Raw genomic sequence first — 16,004 nt, 5'->3', positions numbered from 1 at the left:
GAAACGAGTGTTCAGAGAGAGTTGCCAACCCAGCCTTGGAAGATCAAACAACATCTGGTCCCTTCTGATGGAATGAAAGAAGCTATGTAACCTTAATCATGGCCCACAGGGTTGGATGGGTAAATTGCTTCACTGGCAGCCAAACATCAAAAAACAGGACAGATGGACTGAACCAATTATCATTCTGAAGAGAGGAAATCCTAACACAACAGTGTTTACATCAGGTGTGAGGAGCCTTTTCCAGGCAGAGGGCTACAATACCCTGGTTGAAAGTTGGTCACGGGTGCATTCCATAAGGAGGTGGGGCCTGCTCTAAAACTGAGTGGCGTCAGACAGGCATCAGAAAGGAATGTGATGACACCGTGTTAAAACACAAATAGGGACACACAATCTCACACATACACAGATTTACAGAATCACACATAGGCCACATTCATACATTTAAAGCAGCATTATACCATATTAAGCAGTCATGGCTTCCCCCAAAGAATCCTGGGAGAGGTAATTTGTTAAGGGGGCCGAGAGTTGTTAGGGTACCCCATTCCTCTCAAAGAAATACAATTCCCAGAGTAGTTTAACAATCAATCCCTCTTCATGGGAAACTCTGGAAAATGAATGGGATGTGCTTTTGGTCCATCATGTCTGCAGTAGCTGCACACTAATTTATAAAGAGGTTTAAGTGTCCCTGTTGTTCCAGAGTGGAACTCATATTTTTATGTGTGTTGTTTGTTGCAATATGTTTGGTGCAATATGTTAAATTTATCTGTATTCTATAAGTATTTTGTATTTCTAGATGTATTGAATTGTGAGGGTCCGTGACTTGAAGCCATAAAGATTCAGTATCAATATCCATACTGCCTACATGTGCATTTGTGTGTGTGGGGGGGGGACTAAATTGTTTCTTTGCAAATGGCTACCTGCCCAGGAGGCAAATCCCAAAAGCCTGTGCAAGGCTAGAGAGGACAGGAAAATGAAGTGGGAGAGAAATGTCATGATGTGTGGGTGTGAGTGACTGCAGAAAGAACATGTAAGCTACTCCTTAAATGAAAGAGCAGAGTGCAAAGAGACTGCATGATTGCAACACCTCCTACCTTTAAGAACTATGCCATGAACACAGGAGCATTTGAAATGCCTTATTGGTTCAAACCTCAGAAATCTCACAGAGGCCATGAAGAAAATATATGATATTCTGGACCCCTAATATCTGGTACAGTGGGGGGGGGGAATGGAAACAAGCTCAAGAATACACTCAGTTATGTACCCTCAAATTGATAAATAGCTTATTCCATTTATGAACCAGTTCTAGGAGCTCTTCAAAGTAGACCTAGGAAAGTAAAAGAGAAGGTTGTATGTCTGCATGGGAACCCTACAGGGAACCCTTTCCTAATCCAGGGATCTTGCAGTGCATGGGGGACCCAGATGAGGATGAGGTTCAGGCTGCTTCATCAGGCAGAAAACCATTGCTTCCCTTATTTGGAAGCAGCCACTGACTCAGTAGCTCCACCTTTCTAGTCCCCCGCAAGTTGAAGCCTGCAGAATAAGATGAGGGGCCTTTAAGAACCCAGCAGTTCCTCCAGGAAGGCAGAACCTAGCCTACTCAAGGTCTCATCAACCTGCGTAAGGATTCAGTTGGCTCCAGATCCATGCTGGGGCAACATCTTCCTATGGTTACCTTAGAAGTGAGAACAGCAACCAGCGGGGCTCTCCCCTGAGCTCTCCAAGGTCCTGTTATTTGTCTGCCCTCTTCTTTCTCCTCACAATGTCTGTTTGCCTTGCATCCATCAAGTTCCTTGTGAAACTGGACACTTTTATGTTCTAAGAGATACATTTTTAATGAAGGTGCTATGTTTTTGAGTTGAGAACTATGCCATAACATTTGGAGAAGTGTGTAAGCTCACCTGGGGCTGAGAACTGTATCAAACCATTTGGAGAAAACCAGCCAGAACCCAATTCCAAACTGAGACTGGGAAGCCCACCACCCATTGAAAGATTCCCCTGTGGGAGTGGGCTGTTTCCCAAGACCTAGTTCCCCCAAGATCCATCTTTATAGCACTGTTCCAAAGGAGGTCACTGTAACCTCTGCTTTGCTGATGGGAAGTTACAGTGAGTACCTTTGGACATTGAGGGTTGTCAGTCACCTGACAATAGGTGATTGACATGTGAGCTTTTCAGTTTGTGGGTGGGAAATTAAAGATCAGGCCCACAGGGCAGACCAGGTTCTACACCTCTGGTCTACATTGATGTGCAGTGGCTCTCCATGAAACTGGGTACTTCTGCATGAAAAACAGATTCTCTACCTCTGAGCTATGGCCTATCACTATCAGGGATGGTGGGAGAACAGATGGAAGGTCACAGAGTAGATTCTCCTGCAATAAGCAATAGATCCAATTCATAATGAACATAAATTCAATTCAAAATGATACTACCTGAAATGTTGTCTTCATTTTGCAGCAAGACAAAAGGTTAAAAGAAACAAATGCAGAATTAAATTTCTGAAATTGTGACCTTTACAATTGACTTAACACTCTGGAATGGTGACATCTCTCTGAGACTGACATTTTGAAGCACTTGAATTTGCTTCCAGCATGTTGATCTGAAATGAATGTGTGTGTGTGTGTGTGTGTTTTTATCTACCGGTATCAGCCACACTAAAAATGGCCTTGTTCCATGCTCAGTTGGGCTTAAATCATGTTTTCTGACAAAACCCACAACAACCACAACCCAGAAGTGTTAAGGCAGCAACAGCTCTATCAGTAGGTTGATTATTATTTTTTTGTCCTTTAAATTAATGTTTGTCCTGTTCTATGAGGTTTGTCCAAAACTCTTCGGGCAATGTGATGGTTGGCACAATCCTGACTGGTACAGGATGCTCCTTTGCCAGTGGCTCCTCAAAGAAGTCTGTAGAATTAACCCCTTGCTCTTAGCAGAGGGGAAGAGACACAGCACCTGCAGGTCTGCAGACACAGGTCTGCAAATAACAACACCCTAAAGATTCTGGGCCCCAGGGAGATTAGACTGGCCTTGACCAGAGCCAGGGCCTTTTCAGCCGTGGCCCCAGCCTGGTGGAACACTCTCTCACAAGGGATTTGACATCCTTCCACAGGGCCTGCAAGATAGAGCTGTTCTGCCAGGCCTTTGGCCAGGGTTTAGTCTGACTCATTTTCTCTTAACAACCACAAAGGAGGTTTCCCAGCCCACTCACAGGTCCTTATAATATCAGTGGAAACAGTTGGTCCTGACGAGTATTAACCACTTTCAATTTTAACCTGAGGATTGCCATTTGTCCAATTTTAATTTTAATTTATTTAAATTTATTTTGGGGTGCATTTTAATCGATTGATTGCTTGTTTTTATGTATATTGTATTATTTATATGATGTTAGCCGCTCTGAGCCCAGCTCCAGCCGGGGAGGGCAGGTTATAAATAAACTATTATTATTATTAGTAGTAGTAGTAGTAGTAGTCTCCCAACTGTATGTCCCCTAGTTGGTCCCCTAGTGGGCCTGTGGGGATGGGGGAGTTGACTTGATTGGGTGCCCCAGAAATGTTTCCATGAAGTGGCATAGCTGCCAAGTTTTCCCTTTTCTCACGAGGAAGCCTATTCAGCATAAGGGAAAATCCCTTAAAAAAAGGGATAACTTGGCAGCTATGTGAAGTGGATGGAGTGCTTGCACAGCCTCGGTCTGCAAAGCACGATTCAACTTTTGAGTAGTATGTTACTAGTGGTTTCCTTTCACTCTAATCTACCTCATTGGGTTGCTGTAAGGATAAAATTGAAGTGAGGATTGCTCCCTGGATAGGTGGAAAGATATGTTATATAAGCACCACTGAGCTTGCTGGAACATTTCTGAGTAAATAGGCTGAGGGTTGCTCTGTAAATGTCACCCATGATGCACCAAGGAAGTGGACTGAAGTGAAAAGGGTTGGACAAGATGGCCTTTGGGAGTCCTCCCAAATCTATGTTTCTATGAAACTTCATACTACAATACAAATCTTTTTGCTCCTCTTTTCTTTCTTGCTCTCTCCATGAAGAATAGAACTTTCACTGCGAAGGCTAATCCACCGCTGTATCCCCTAAAGCAGTGTCATTGAAACCTTAGCTGCTGACACACAAAGCTAATTAATTGATTAATGTTGTTATCAGAGTGGGCTCACCTTCTGAAATTTCTTCTGATCAGGGCACTAATTTTATAACATCATTGTTAAATGAGGTGTGCAGCCTTTTAAAAATTCCCCTTCCGTGATCACAGCTCCCTATCAGGCGGAAAACAGATGGGCTCTCAGAGTAGTTTAATCAAACGCTTAAGCAGATGCTTGGGAAAATTAATCAGCACTGAACCAAAACACTGGGATAAATGGTTACCTTTGTTTTCTTTGCCATTTGGGAGGTTCCTCGGTCATCAGCAGGATCCCTTCCTTCCCTTCCCTCCCTCCCTCCCTTGAAAAGGCTCCTCAGATAATGGGAGTGAGGCTGGCTCTCTGCGTGATTACTGGAGACTGGAGGCATCACGCTTCCCCATAGAGTGGTTTTAATTATGTTGTCTGCTTATGCAATATGAAGACTTTGGCTCAATCTTCAGATGAGAGAGACATGGAGAGAGACGAGGTATGAAACAAGGAGGACAAAGAAAGGTTGAATGAGCTGTGTGCGGCCACTTTCACACCAGATTTTCAAAGTTCTATGGTACTACTTCAAACAGCTTCCCTCAAAGGATTCTGGGAGCTGTAGAATTGTGGGGTTGTGCAGCTTATTAAGAGAGCTGCGAGTTGTTAGGAGACCCCATTCCTATCTCAGAGCTACAATTCCCTGAGACATTTAATGATCAATCCCTCTTCACAGGGAACTGTAGCTCTGTCAATGGAATAGGGGTCTCCCAATGACTCTCAGCATGCTTAACAAACTACAGCTTCCAGAATCCTTTGGGAGAAGCCATGACTGTTTAAATTGGTATCCGAGTGCTCTGAGTGTATGGTGTGAATGTGGTCTATGCTTAGCCTCAAGAAAGACGACTTGGATGGCAGAGTGTAGGTAGATTATAGCACTCCCCAAATGTCTGAAAAACTATCCAATCTAAGAGGCCAAAGGCTTATTCTCTGCTGCCCCACAGGGAAAGACTAGATCCGATACCTAATACCTACCCTGAGGATTCTTGCAATGAGAAATGGACAGAGGGAACACAATTCTGATAGTCCTCTTGGATCTCTCAGTAGCATTTGATACCATCAGCCATTGTACCCTTCTGGGCTGTCTCACTGGGCTGGGTCTGAGAGGCACAGACTTTTACTGGGAAGATTCTGGGTTCCGTGCACCACACTTTTCAGCATAGCTGCCAAGTTATCCCTTTTTTAAAGGGATTTTCCCTTATGCTGAATAGGCTTCCTCGCGAGAAAAGGGAAAACTTGGCAGCTATGCTTTTCAGGTATGCCCTGTTTCCCCTTTTTTTAAATACGTAGTCATAAAGTAAGCCATGACAGGGTTTTTAAGCATTTGAGAAATATAAGACATACCCCCAAAATAAGCCATACTTCCACGCCACGGAAACCAACCCCCGCAGGCACCTCCACTCACAGAGTCACTCCATGCGTCTGGCACTGCAGGAGTGCGATCAGCTGTGAAGCGGCACTCCAAGAGCTCTGCTTAACAGCTGATTGCGCTCCCACCTTGCTGGCTGCATCCCTGCGCTCTGCCTTCTAGTCCACCGCCGCCCCTGCCGCTTCCGTGCTTGCCGCCATCGCTGGGCTCACTGCTTCTTCCTTTTTTTAAAAAAAAAAAGATTTTTATTGATTTTCAAAAAAGACAGACACAAACAAAACATACAATATAGCACTGTCCCTTCATTTTCCCTCCACCCACCGGTCCACTTCTGCCACCAGTGGAACCCGTGTGCTTTAAGAATCAAAGGGGTCCAATTGTGAGTTGAGTTCAGCTTCCCCCCTCCCTCCTCCCCCCCTATCCCCCCCCCTGCCACTGAGAGAACAGGGAGGAAGGAGTTATGGGGATTTGCATCCCCCAACTCTTTCATAATCATACAACACCACAAACAAAAGAGAAAAAAAAAGAAAAAGAAAATTGGGAAAAGTTGAAACTTCCCAGTTCTTATTATTTTAACATTTTAATTGCGACTCCCTCGATAGTCTTCCTCATGGTTTTCCTAACAAATTCTGATTACTTGTGGCGAATTTTCCAACTCAGTTTCAAATCTTAATCTTATAATATTAACTCAATCCTCCTCCTTTTTCATGCTGCCCTCCCACAGGTCCCCTCCTGCCACAAGAGGAACCCGCAGGGCACAGCACTTCCAAGGTTCCATTTCCTCCTCACCCATCTGGGCACCCCCTGCCACTGAGTGCCTCAGAATAAGGAGAGGGGGGTAGGCAGCTTTCTTGCCTAAACACCTCACTTAACTTACAAAAATTTACAATAACTTAAAAATTCTTTCCCAAACCATTCTTATGCTCCCTTAAGAAAACATAACTTTTTTCCCTTTCTTTTTTACATTCCATCTCCTCTCCCTAAGTCTTTTCCCCCCAATTGGTTCAGCGTTTCCATTATCATGCCAAGATTTCGAAAACCGTCTTTCAAAAACCAAAACAATACCTTTTAACTAAAGTTTTTACCCCACACCCATTCTTTCCCAAATCCATCTCCAGACCTTTGCCCCCCCCTGTCCCTGTCCTTCCCATCCCTCAAAAACACCACTCCACATTTTAACCCCTCCAGGATCTTTAATTCCATTAGTCTTTAAGTTCCTTTGCCTCTCATCTTCTTCTTCTGCTTGTTTTTCTTCCTTTTGGAAATCATATTTTGCTTCATCCCAAACAAATTTGTCATAGTCCAAGTCCTCTTCAATCCTTTCATCCAATTGTTTCTCCTCACACACAGTCTCAGATTCAACAGTCTCCAAATCTAAATTATCCTCTAAGTCCTGGATTTGGACTTCAGTCTCGACTGGTGATAAGTTGAGATGTTGCCGTTCCTTGTAAAAGTCTTCCCATGACAGCAAATAGTTCAACACAGTCTCCTGGAAGGCTCGAGAAAGCTTTGTTTTCATACTTCTTGTAACCGCAGATAAACAGGGGGTAGGGAACAATGGGTACTGGAAAATTCCTTTCTCAGACGATCGACTCCATTTTGGCTGTTCTTTTCCTTAGTTCATAACTCAATCCCAAATCCGTTCTTACTTCCAATTTAAATAGTTCTATCACATTTTCAAACAATTTTTAGCTGTTCAACAATGCAATCAATCCACCCGGTCTTTTGACAGTTTGACAGCTTTTGACAGCTGTCAAAACACTCTTCCCCTTAATGCCGCTGTGCCTCAAGGGGTGCCGGACTCGGGGGCTGAGATGGTTCCAAAAAAGTCTTTTTTTCCCTCTCGGGTCCACAACTCCAAATTCTTTCGTTGTTCGGCTTAGGTTTTTTTTTTAAAATCGCCTCCCGGTTTCCCATTAGGAAGAGACCGACTTCCGTTACTTTAAAGTCTCTCCTATTTTTCCAATCGGCAAATTTAGAATCCAGATCAAAGTTCCACTTACTTCTTTGGCAATCTTTAATTTAAATCGGTCCAAGGCAGACCTTTTAACATCACAGTAATCCAAGTTTATGCACCAACTACTGGAGCTGAAGAAAGTGAAATTGACCAATTCTATGAAGACCTACAACACCTTCTAGAAATGACACCAAAGAAGGATGTTCTTCTCATTACAGGGGATTGGAATGCTAAAGTAGGGAATCAAGAGATAAAAGGAACAACTGGCAAGTTTGGCCTTGGAGTTCAAAATGAAGCAGGGCAAAGGCTAATAGAGTTCTGTCAAGAGAACAAGCTGGTCATCACAAACACTCTCTTCCAACAACACAAGAGACGACTCTACACATGGATATCACCAAATGGGCAGCATCGAAATCAGATTGATTATATTCTCTGCAGCCAAAGATGGAGAAGCTCTATACAATCAGCAAAAACAAGACCTGGAACTGACTGTAACTCAGATCATCAGCTTCTTATAGCAAAATTCCAGCTTAAACTGAAGAAAGTAGGAAAAACCACTGGGCCAGTAAGATACAATCTGAATCAAATCCCTTATGAATACACAGTGGAAGTGAGGAACAGGTTTAAGGATTTAGATTTGGTGGACAGAGTGCCTGAAGAACTATGGATGGAGGCTCGTAACATTATACAGGAGGCAGCAACGAAAACCATCCCAAGGAAAAGGAAATGCAAGAAAGCAAAATGGCTGTCCAACGAGGCCTTACAAATAGCGGAGGAGAGGAGGCAAGCAAAATGCAAGGGAGATAGGGAAAGATACAGGAAACTGAATGCAGATTTCCAAAAAACAGCAAGGAGAGACAAGAGGGTCTTCTTAAATGAGCAATGCAAAGAAATAGAGGAAAACAATAGAATGGGGAAAACCAGAGATCTGTTCAAGAAAATTGGAGATATGAAAGGAACATTTCGTACAAAGATTACCATAATCAAGGACAAAACTGGTAAGGACCTAACAGAAGCAGAAGACATCAAGAAGAGGTGGCAAGAATACACAGAGGAATTATACCAGAAAGACATGGAGGTTTCGTACACCCCAGGTAGTGTGGTTGCTGACCTTGAGCCAGACATCTTGGAGCGTGAAGTCAAATGGGCCTTAGAAAGCACTGCTAATAACAAGGCCAGTGGAAGTGATGATATTCCAGCTGAACTATTTAAAATTTTAAAAGATGATGCTGTTAAGGTGCTACACCCAATATGCCAGCAAGTTTGGAAAACTCAGCAATGGCCAGAGGATTGGAGAAGATCAGTCTACATCCCAATTCCAAAGAAGGGCAGTGCCAAAGAATGCTCCAACTACCGCACTATTGCGCTCATTTCACACGCTAGCAAGGTTATGCTTAAAATTCTACAAGGCAGGCTTAGGCAGTATGTGGACCGAGAACTCCCAGAAGTGCAAGCTGGATTTCGAAAGGGCAGAGGAACCAGAGACCAAATAGCAAACATGCGCTGGATTATGGAGAAAGCTAGAGAGTTCCAGAAAAACGTCTACTTCTGCTTCATTGACTATGCAAAAGCCTTTGACGGTGTCGACCACAGCAAACTATGGCAAGTTCTTAAAGAAATGGGAGTGCCTGATCACCTCATCTGTCTCCTGAGAAATCTCTATGTGGGACAAGAAGCTACAGTTAGAACTGGATATGGAACAACTGATTGGTTCAAAATTGGGAAAGGAGTACGACAAGGTTGTATATTGTCTCCCTGCTTATTTAACTTATATGCAGAATTCATCATGCGAAAGGCTGGACTAGATGAATCCCAAGCCGGAATTAAGATTGCCGGAAGAAATATCAACAACCTCAGATATGCAGATGACACAACCTTGATGGCAGAAAGCGAGGAGGAATTAAAGAACCTTTTAATGAGGGTGAAAGAGGAGAGCGCAAAATATGGTCTGAAGCTCAACATCAAAAAAACCAAGATCATGGCCACTGGTCCCATCACCTCCTGGCAAATAGAAGGGGAAGAAATGGAGGCAGTGAGAGATTTTACTTTCTTGGGCTCCTTGATTACTGCAGATGGTGACAGCAGTCACGAAATTAAAAGACGCCTGCTTCTTGGGAGAAAAGCAATGACAAACCTAGACAGCATCTTAAAAAGCAGAGACATCACCTTGCCGACAAAGGTCCGTATAGTTAAAGCTATGGTTTTCCCAGTAGTGATGTATGGAAGTGAGAGCTGGACCATAAAGAAGGCTGATCGCCGAAGAATTGATGCTTTTGAATTATGGTGCTGGAGGAGACTCTTGAGAGTCCCATGGACTGCAAGAAGATCAAACCTATCCATTCTTAAGGAAATCAGCCCTGAGTGCTCCCTGGAAGGACAGATCGTGAAGCTGAGGCTCCAATACTTTGGCCACCTCATGAGAAGAGAAGAATCCTTGGAAAAGACCCTGATGTTGGGAAAGATGGAGGGCACTAGGAGAAGGGGACGTCAGAGGACAAGATGGTTGGACAGTGTTCTCGAAGCTACGAACATGAGTTTGACCAAACTGCGGGAGGCAGTGCAAGACAGGAGTGCCTGGCGTGCTATGGTCCATGGGGTCACGAAGAGTCGGACACGACTAAACGACTAAACAACAACAATTTAAATCGGAAGAATCCGCCGCTTGCCGGGTCAGGACTCGGAGCTTCGCCTCCCGGAGGTAAGATGTGGCCCAAAATGGCTCCCGCGGTTCAACCCCGCCGGCTCACGATCGCTCTATTGAGCTCTCGGGCGGCGGGGGATCCGCCAAACGGAGCAGCCGCTGGACGCCTAAGTCATCGGAACTCTCTATCCAATGCTTTTACGGGGAGTCCGCTCGCTCTGCGGACTCCCCCCCCCTCCGAGAAGCCAGGGACCTCGGCACGCGAAGTCCCTGCGTCCTTCTCACCGCCGCTACAAACCGGAAGTCTCACTGCTTCTTCCTTGCCTGGCCCGGCCAAGGAGCTTGGAGCGCCCTGCAGCGGCGGGCGGAGCGCTTCAGCCAGCGGCCTCCGCTTGGCCCGGCCAAGGACACCTGCTGCCCCACCACCCAGAACCGGTGGCTGCTGCAGCGCCGAGCACTCAAGAGAGCCCAGCAGCTCCCTGAGCTGTAAAAAACTGTACCGGTAATAAAAAAAATAAGACATCCAACCGAAAGTAAGCCACCCTGTGTTATAAGATGATGTATAAAACAAGTTATAAGATGGTGTCTTAAAAAGGGGAAAACATGGTATATAGTCCAGAATGCTAAAAAGCAACCAATCCATCACAAAAAAGATAATGGCTGCACAGTTTTATGTGCACAAATTATGCATAATTTCCTGAACGGTATGGAATTGTTTAGGGATAATTTCTCTCCTTCTCATGAATCATGTGTAACCTCTCATCCTCCCTCTAACTCACTCAAATATTCAAAGATTGTCCAATTATTTCCAGAAAGTGAATATAGTGGGGGCGGGGTGGGGGTGCAGTTCTTTCTCGACAGGAATGCTACTCCATCAGACAGGGACAGCCACACTACAAGTTCTGAATGTTGGCCCTTCTTCGCCAACCGAGTTTGTGCGGCGATTGGGGCGATGGAATAAAAGCTTGCCCGCAATATCATGGCTTATCTTTATTTTGAAATAATAATCAAACAGCTGCAAAACACCCCTTCTCACCACCTTTCCTCAACAGTGTTCCTTAACAGTATTCCATAACACATCACACTACACCACTCGATCAACTTAAATACAGTTTTCAAATATTCAATTACCCTATCATATCGCTGCATTCAGTGCAGCAGGTAAAACCCTCTCTAATTAGTTAAATTGTTAAGATACCACAGGTGTGCTGAATTGTCAAGAGCTCTCAGATGTGCTGTCATGCAGGTTATAATTACAAACACACACCTCTGAGTAGCACCATTGACCACATCAATATTAAGAAAACCAAACACTGAAAACAAAACTACCAGTGTAGTCATGGCACTATAAAAATCTATAGTAGAACCACATTTGGAATACTTATAATACTTATAATAAGAACATGAGAAGAGCCCAATGGCCCAGCATCCTGTTCTCACAGTGGCCAACCAGATGCCTATGGGAAACTTGCAAGTAGAATTCAAGCACGAGAACATTCTCCGTTCCTGTGATTTCCAGCAACTGGTATTCAGAAGTGTCTCTACCTCCAACTCTGGAGACAGAGCATAATCATCATGGCTTGCAGATCTTGATAACCCTCTCCTCCATGAATTCGTCTAGTTCTCTTTTAAAGCCATCTGGGTTGGCAGCCATCACTTCCTCCTGTGGGAGGGAGTTCCACAGTGAGCAGAATGCTAGACTAGACAGGGCTTTGATTTGATCAATGCAGGTTTTTCCTAGGTACTTATGGGTCAGGACAGCCTCATAAGCACATGAGAAAAGCTCTGCCAAATCAGGCCAAAGGCCCATTTAATCCAACATCCTGTTCCTCCAGAAGCCAACCATGGGAAGCCCACAAGCGACACCTGAAAGCAACAGTAGTCTCCCCACCTAAAATTCCCAGCAGCCATCATTCAGAGGCATACCACCTACAGCAGTGGATCCCTCTTTAAAGCCATCCAAGTTGGTGGCCATCACCATTTCTTATGACAGCAAATTCCACCATTCAACTATGCAGTGTCATTTCTTTTGTACCTCCAGAGACTGGAAATCACCCTGGCACACATCACACCACCTGTTAACTCTTCCTGCAAATAGAACCATTGAGCTTTTTAAAAACCCACGCCTTTTACAACACAGAGAAAACTGCAAGAGATGGGTTTGAAAATCTTCCACCCTGTTCTTTCCCTCCTCTCTTTCTTTTTTATGGTCCTGGATTGCATTTTGCTCGGTGGCACTTTATGACTTCTGCACCTAAGCGCCTATTGCCTTCACGCTGAATTATCCTGGAAGAACTCCTTCCCTGCCCACATATAGCTCAACACAGTGGGCAGAGTGCAGGGACGTTCTTAATGGCCTGATCTAATTGCAGAATTCGGCTGTCCCACTTTTTTTATATATATGCCCAGAAAAGTTATCCCTCTAGCATTTTTTAGCATAAGCGTGGCTCCCAGATTAATATCTGCATTAAAAGCACCTGCCATCTTCCCCTCGCCAATATAATTTTTCACAGAAACAACCTTCAGAAGTCGCTGGAAATTTCCTTGTGGTACAAAGCCATAAATGCTTGCAGATATGAACCTGAGTATAGTTTATGGTGATTAAATCATGAAATAGGAAGGGTCCATTTTGTTCCCCCCACACACTCTTGCTGTAATTTGAAACAGACAAAACTAATAGCAAATAATATTTATGCTTCAATTGGCTCCGGGACTTTGATGATCTTGTTAATATCTCTCTTGCCAACAGTCCTGGGTAATCCAGAATGCCACTTTGTCATTTCCTTTCCCTGTTGCATCCAAGGAAGAACTGCATCAATCTGAAAATTGCACATCAGCTATTGCATGGAAGTGTACTGAGGATATGAGGCCAGCAAGAAGCAGGGTAGAAGTACATGTGAAAAGAAACAAGGTGGTTCCCACCCTGCAGCCTATCTCTTTCATTCTACCTAGTTTCTCCTCCAACCATGTCACTTCTGGAATGGATTGCGCTTATTGCCTTTGGCTGACTGAGAGTTATCTTCACAGTTAGAGGTAGCATGTGTCTGAATACCAGCTGCTAGGACTCGCCAATGGGGAGATTGCTGTTGGCTGGTTGGCCACTAGAAGAACAGTGTGCTCAACTGGATGAACCTTTGATCTGACCCCACAAACTCTACTTAAGCATCGCTGGACAGAGATGCAAGGGGACACCATGCTCACAACCTCTCACAAAATATGATACTATTTTCTTCGAGTGTTTTATTCATCCATATAAGAATGATAAACAAGCAAGTCAATGTCCAAGCATCCTTTGAGGACTCCCTTCCAACCCTGATAGGCTTCATGAACATGGATTAAGCAGCACAATTGTATTTGGGAGGTTCTGAGATGCCCAGTAGCCATCCATCAGGAAGCAGCTGCTGGCAGTAATGTCCTCAGGTCCTAGTTATTCCGAAGCTGCCATACTCTGACCACCTGCTCATCCATGTAGTTGAGTAATGTCTTCACTGACTGCTAGTGATCCTTTTCAGAAAGGGAGACTTTCCTAGTCCTACCAAAAGATGCTGGGAATTGAACCTGAGGCCTTTTGCATGAAAAGCAGATGCTCTACCACTGAGCTACAGTCCTTCTGTCTAGCTGTGGCCCTTCCACCTAGCTACAACTAGACTGTTTCATTGGATTCACTCCCTGGCTGGTTAAGAATACAAGAAGAGCCTGATGAATCAGGCTAATGGTTTGTCTAGTCCAGCATCCTGTTCTCACAGTGGCCAACCAGATGCCTGTGAGAAATGAGCAAGCAGGATTTGAATACAATAACACTCTCCCCACCTGTGGCTTCTAGCAGCTGGTATTCAGAAGCATTGCTGCCTCCAATGGTGGTGGCAGAGTTTTGGGTTAGGACTTTGGCTCAATTGCTTAGATGGTCTAGATCAGGCATCCCCAAACTGCGGCCCTCCAGATGTTTTGGCCTACAACTCCCATGATCCCTAGCTAACAGGACCAGTGGTCAGGGATGATGGGAATTGTAGTCCAAAACATCTGGAGGGCCAAAGTTTGGGGATGCCTGGTCTAGATGTTCTGCACTTGCTTCTGGGGACTGATATCAGCCTGTCTGGACCACATTCTCACCCTGTTCCTGATAGAATTGCCTACAAGACATCTCCACCTTCCCCTGTTGTCCTCTCAACCTGCTACTTGTCCACATATTAGGACAGGAATGAGTAAGCTGTATCCCTCCAGATATAGTTGGACCTTCCCTGCCCAGCAGCCATGCTGGCTGAGACTGCTGGACCATGGAGTCCAACAACAACTGGAGGACCACAGGAGGAAGGTGGGCAGCAAGGCTGGGGAGAAGATAATCAGCTGCCTGGTTTCCTAGTGCAGTGTTTCCCAACCTTGTGCCTCCAGCTGTTTTGGGACTACAATTCCCATCATTTCTGACCACTGGTCTTGCTAGCTAGGGATGATGGGAGTTGTAGTCCCAAAACATCTGGAGGCACACGGTTGGGAAACACTGTCCTAGTGCATTGGTAAGTTTAAAGGCACAACACAGATTTCTGCAACCCTAATTCTGGTATATGCAAAGTCTGAGCCCTGCAAGGAGCATGAGAGACAAGCCAGATCCAAACCATATCTTCTCCTTCTCACATTTCTGGCATTCTTTCTTTACAGAAACTCCTTTGCCTTCTTTCCGCAAGAGCGTTTTACAAAGCTGAGGCTATATAAGTTGTAGTTTATGATTTGGCTTTCAGGCAGGCAGTGCACCAATTAAATGATGGCAAAGTAAAGGAGCAGAGGGGCCCTCTCTCTGTAGCAAGGTGTTGCGTGAAATGCAGATAAACAATACCAGAGCATTTTATTGTCCGTAGTGTTTTTCTATTTACCAGGACAAAATGAGAAGCATTCATTCTCACTGGGAAATTTATGGACACTGGGCATTTAGATAACCAGGTCACGTAGGGAATCTTTCGAGCCTCCTATAAGGGGCTTGACATGCACCTTAATTTCTTATTTTTATGTGAGTGTTCGTTGGTGATTTGAATAGACCTGTATTTTCTCCTCTTGCATTTTCTGGCTGGCTGCACTTAAAAAGGAGCAGAGGTAAGGACAACTAGAGATGGTGTGAAGACTGTCATGAGGGCAAAATCCTCAAAAGCACCAACAATGGAAGAAAGTCACCTCAGTTTGTATCATCATCATCATCATCATCATTATCATCATCATCGATTTATTAATTGTCTTCTAAACCAGCATCTCAAGGCAATTGATACATAAGATAATTAAAACAGGTTGTTGTTGTTGTTTTTTTAAAAAAATCATTCATAGTATACACTGATTTATCCAGCTGGGAGGGCCTATTGGGGGGGGGGATACCTTCAATTAATTTCCAGAAAGTGCAGATAGTGGGCACTTGTCATATTGCAACAGGTATGTTATACCACAGAACAGAGACAACTGCACTAAAAAGTCCAGCTCTGTGTGATTGCGTAGCGGGCCTCTAAGAACTTTAGAAGGTGAGGGAAAAGCTCTCCTGAAGACCACAGTGAAGCTCCATAATTCTCACTTGTGGTAATGATGTGCACACCAGGACACAGATATCCTTTGAAATTCACACTTCTTTGAATTCTGTGCATAAAAATGCATATGTTAGTGAAAATAGCATAAAATGAATTACGTTGAGTTTTCACTGTAAACCTCCATTTTGTGTACAGGAATGAACCAAAGAGGGGTTTGGCTAAAGTGAAGGACCATGGGAAATGACTCTCATGCCTTGACCTTCTGTTTAGTCTTTTAGTTTATTTATCTCTGCTTGATCTTCTTGCCAACAAGTGTGGGAAAGGTCAGGCTGGCAGGAGAGGATATATTGTTTATTAATAGCCTTCCTGACTTGCG

The sequence above is a fragment of the Zootoca vivipara genome, chromosome 9 (genome assembly GCF_963506605.1).
Source record: "Zootoca vivipara chromosome 9, rZooViv1.1, whole genome shotgun sequence".
In the NCBI taxonomy this organism is placed as follows: domain Eukaryota; kingdom Metazoa; phylum Chordata; class Lepidosauria; order Squamata; family Lacertidae; genus Zootoca; species Zootoca vivipara.
Note: the sequence above shows the minus strand (reverse complement) of the source record.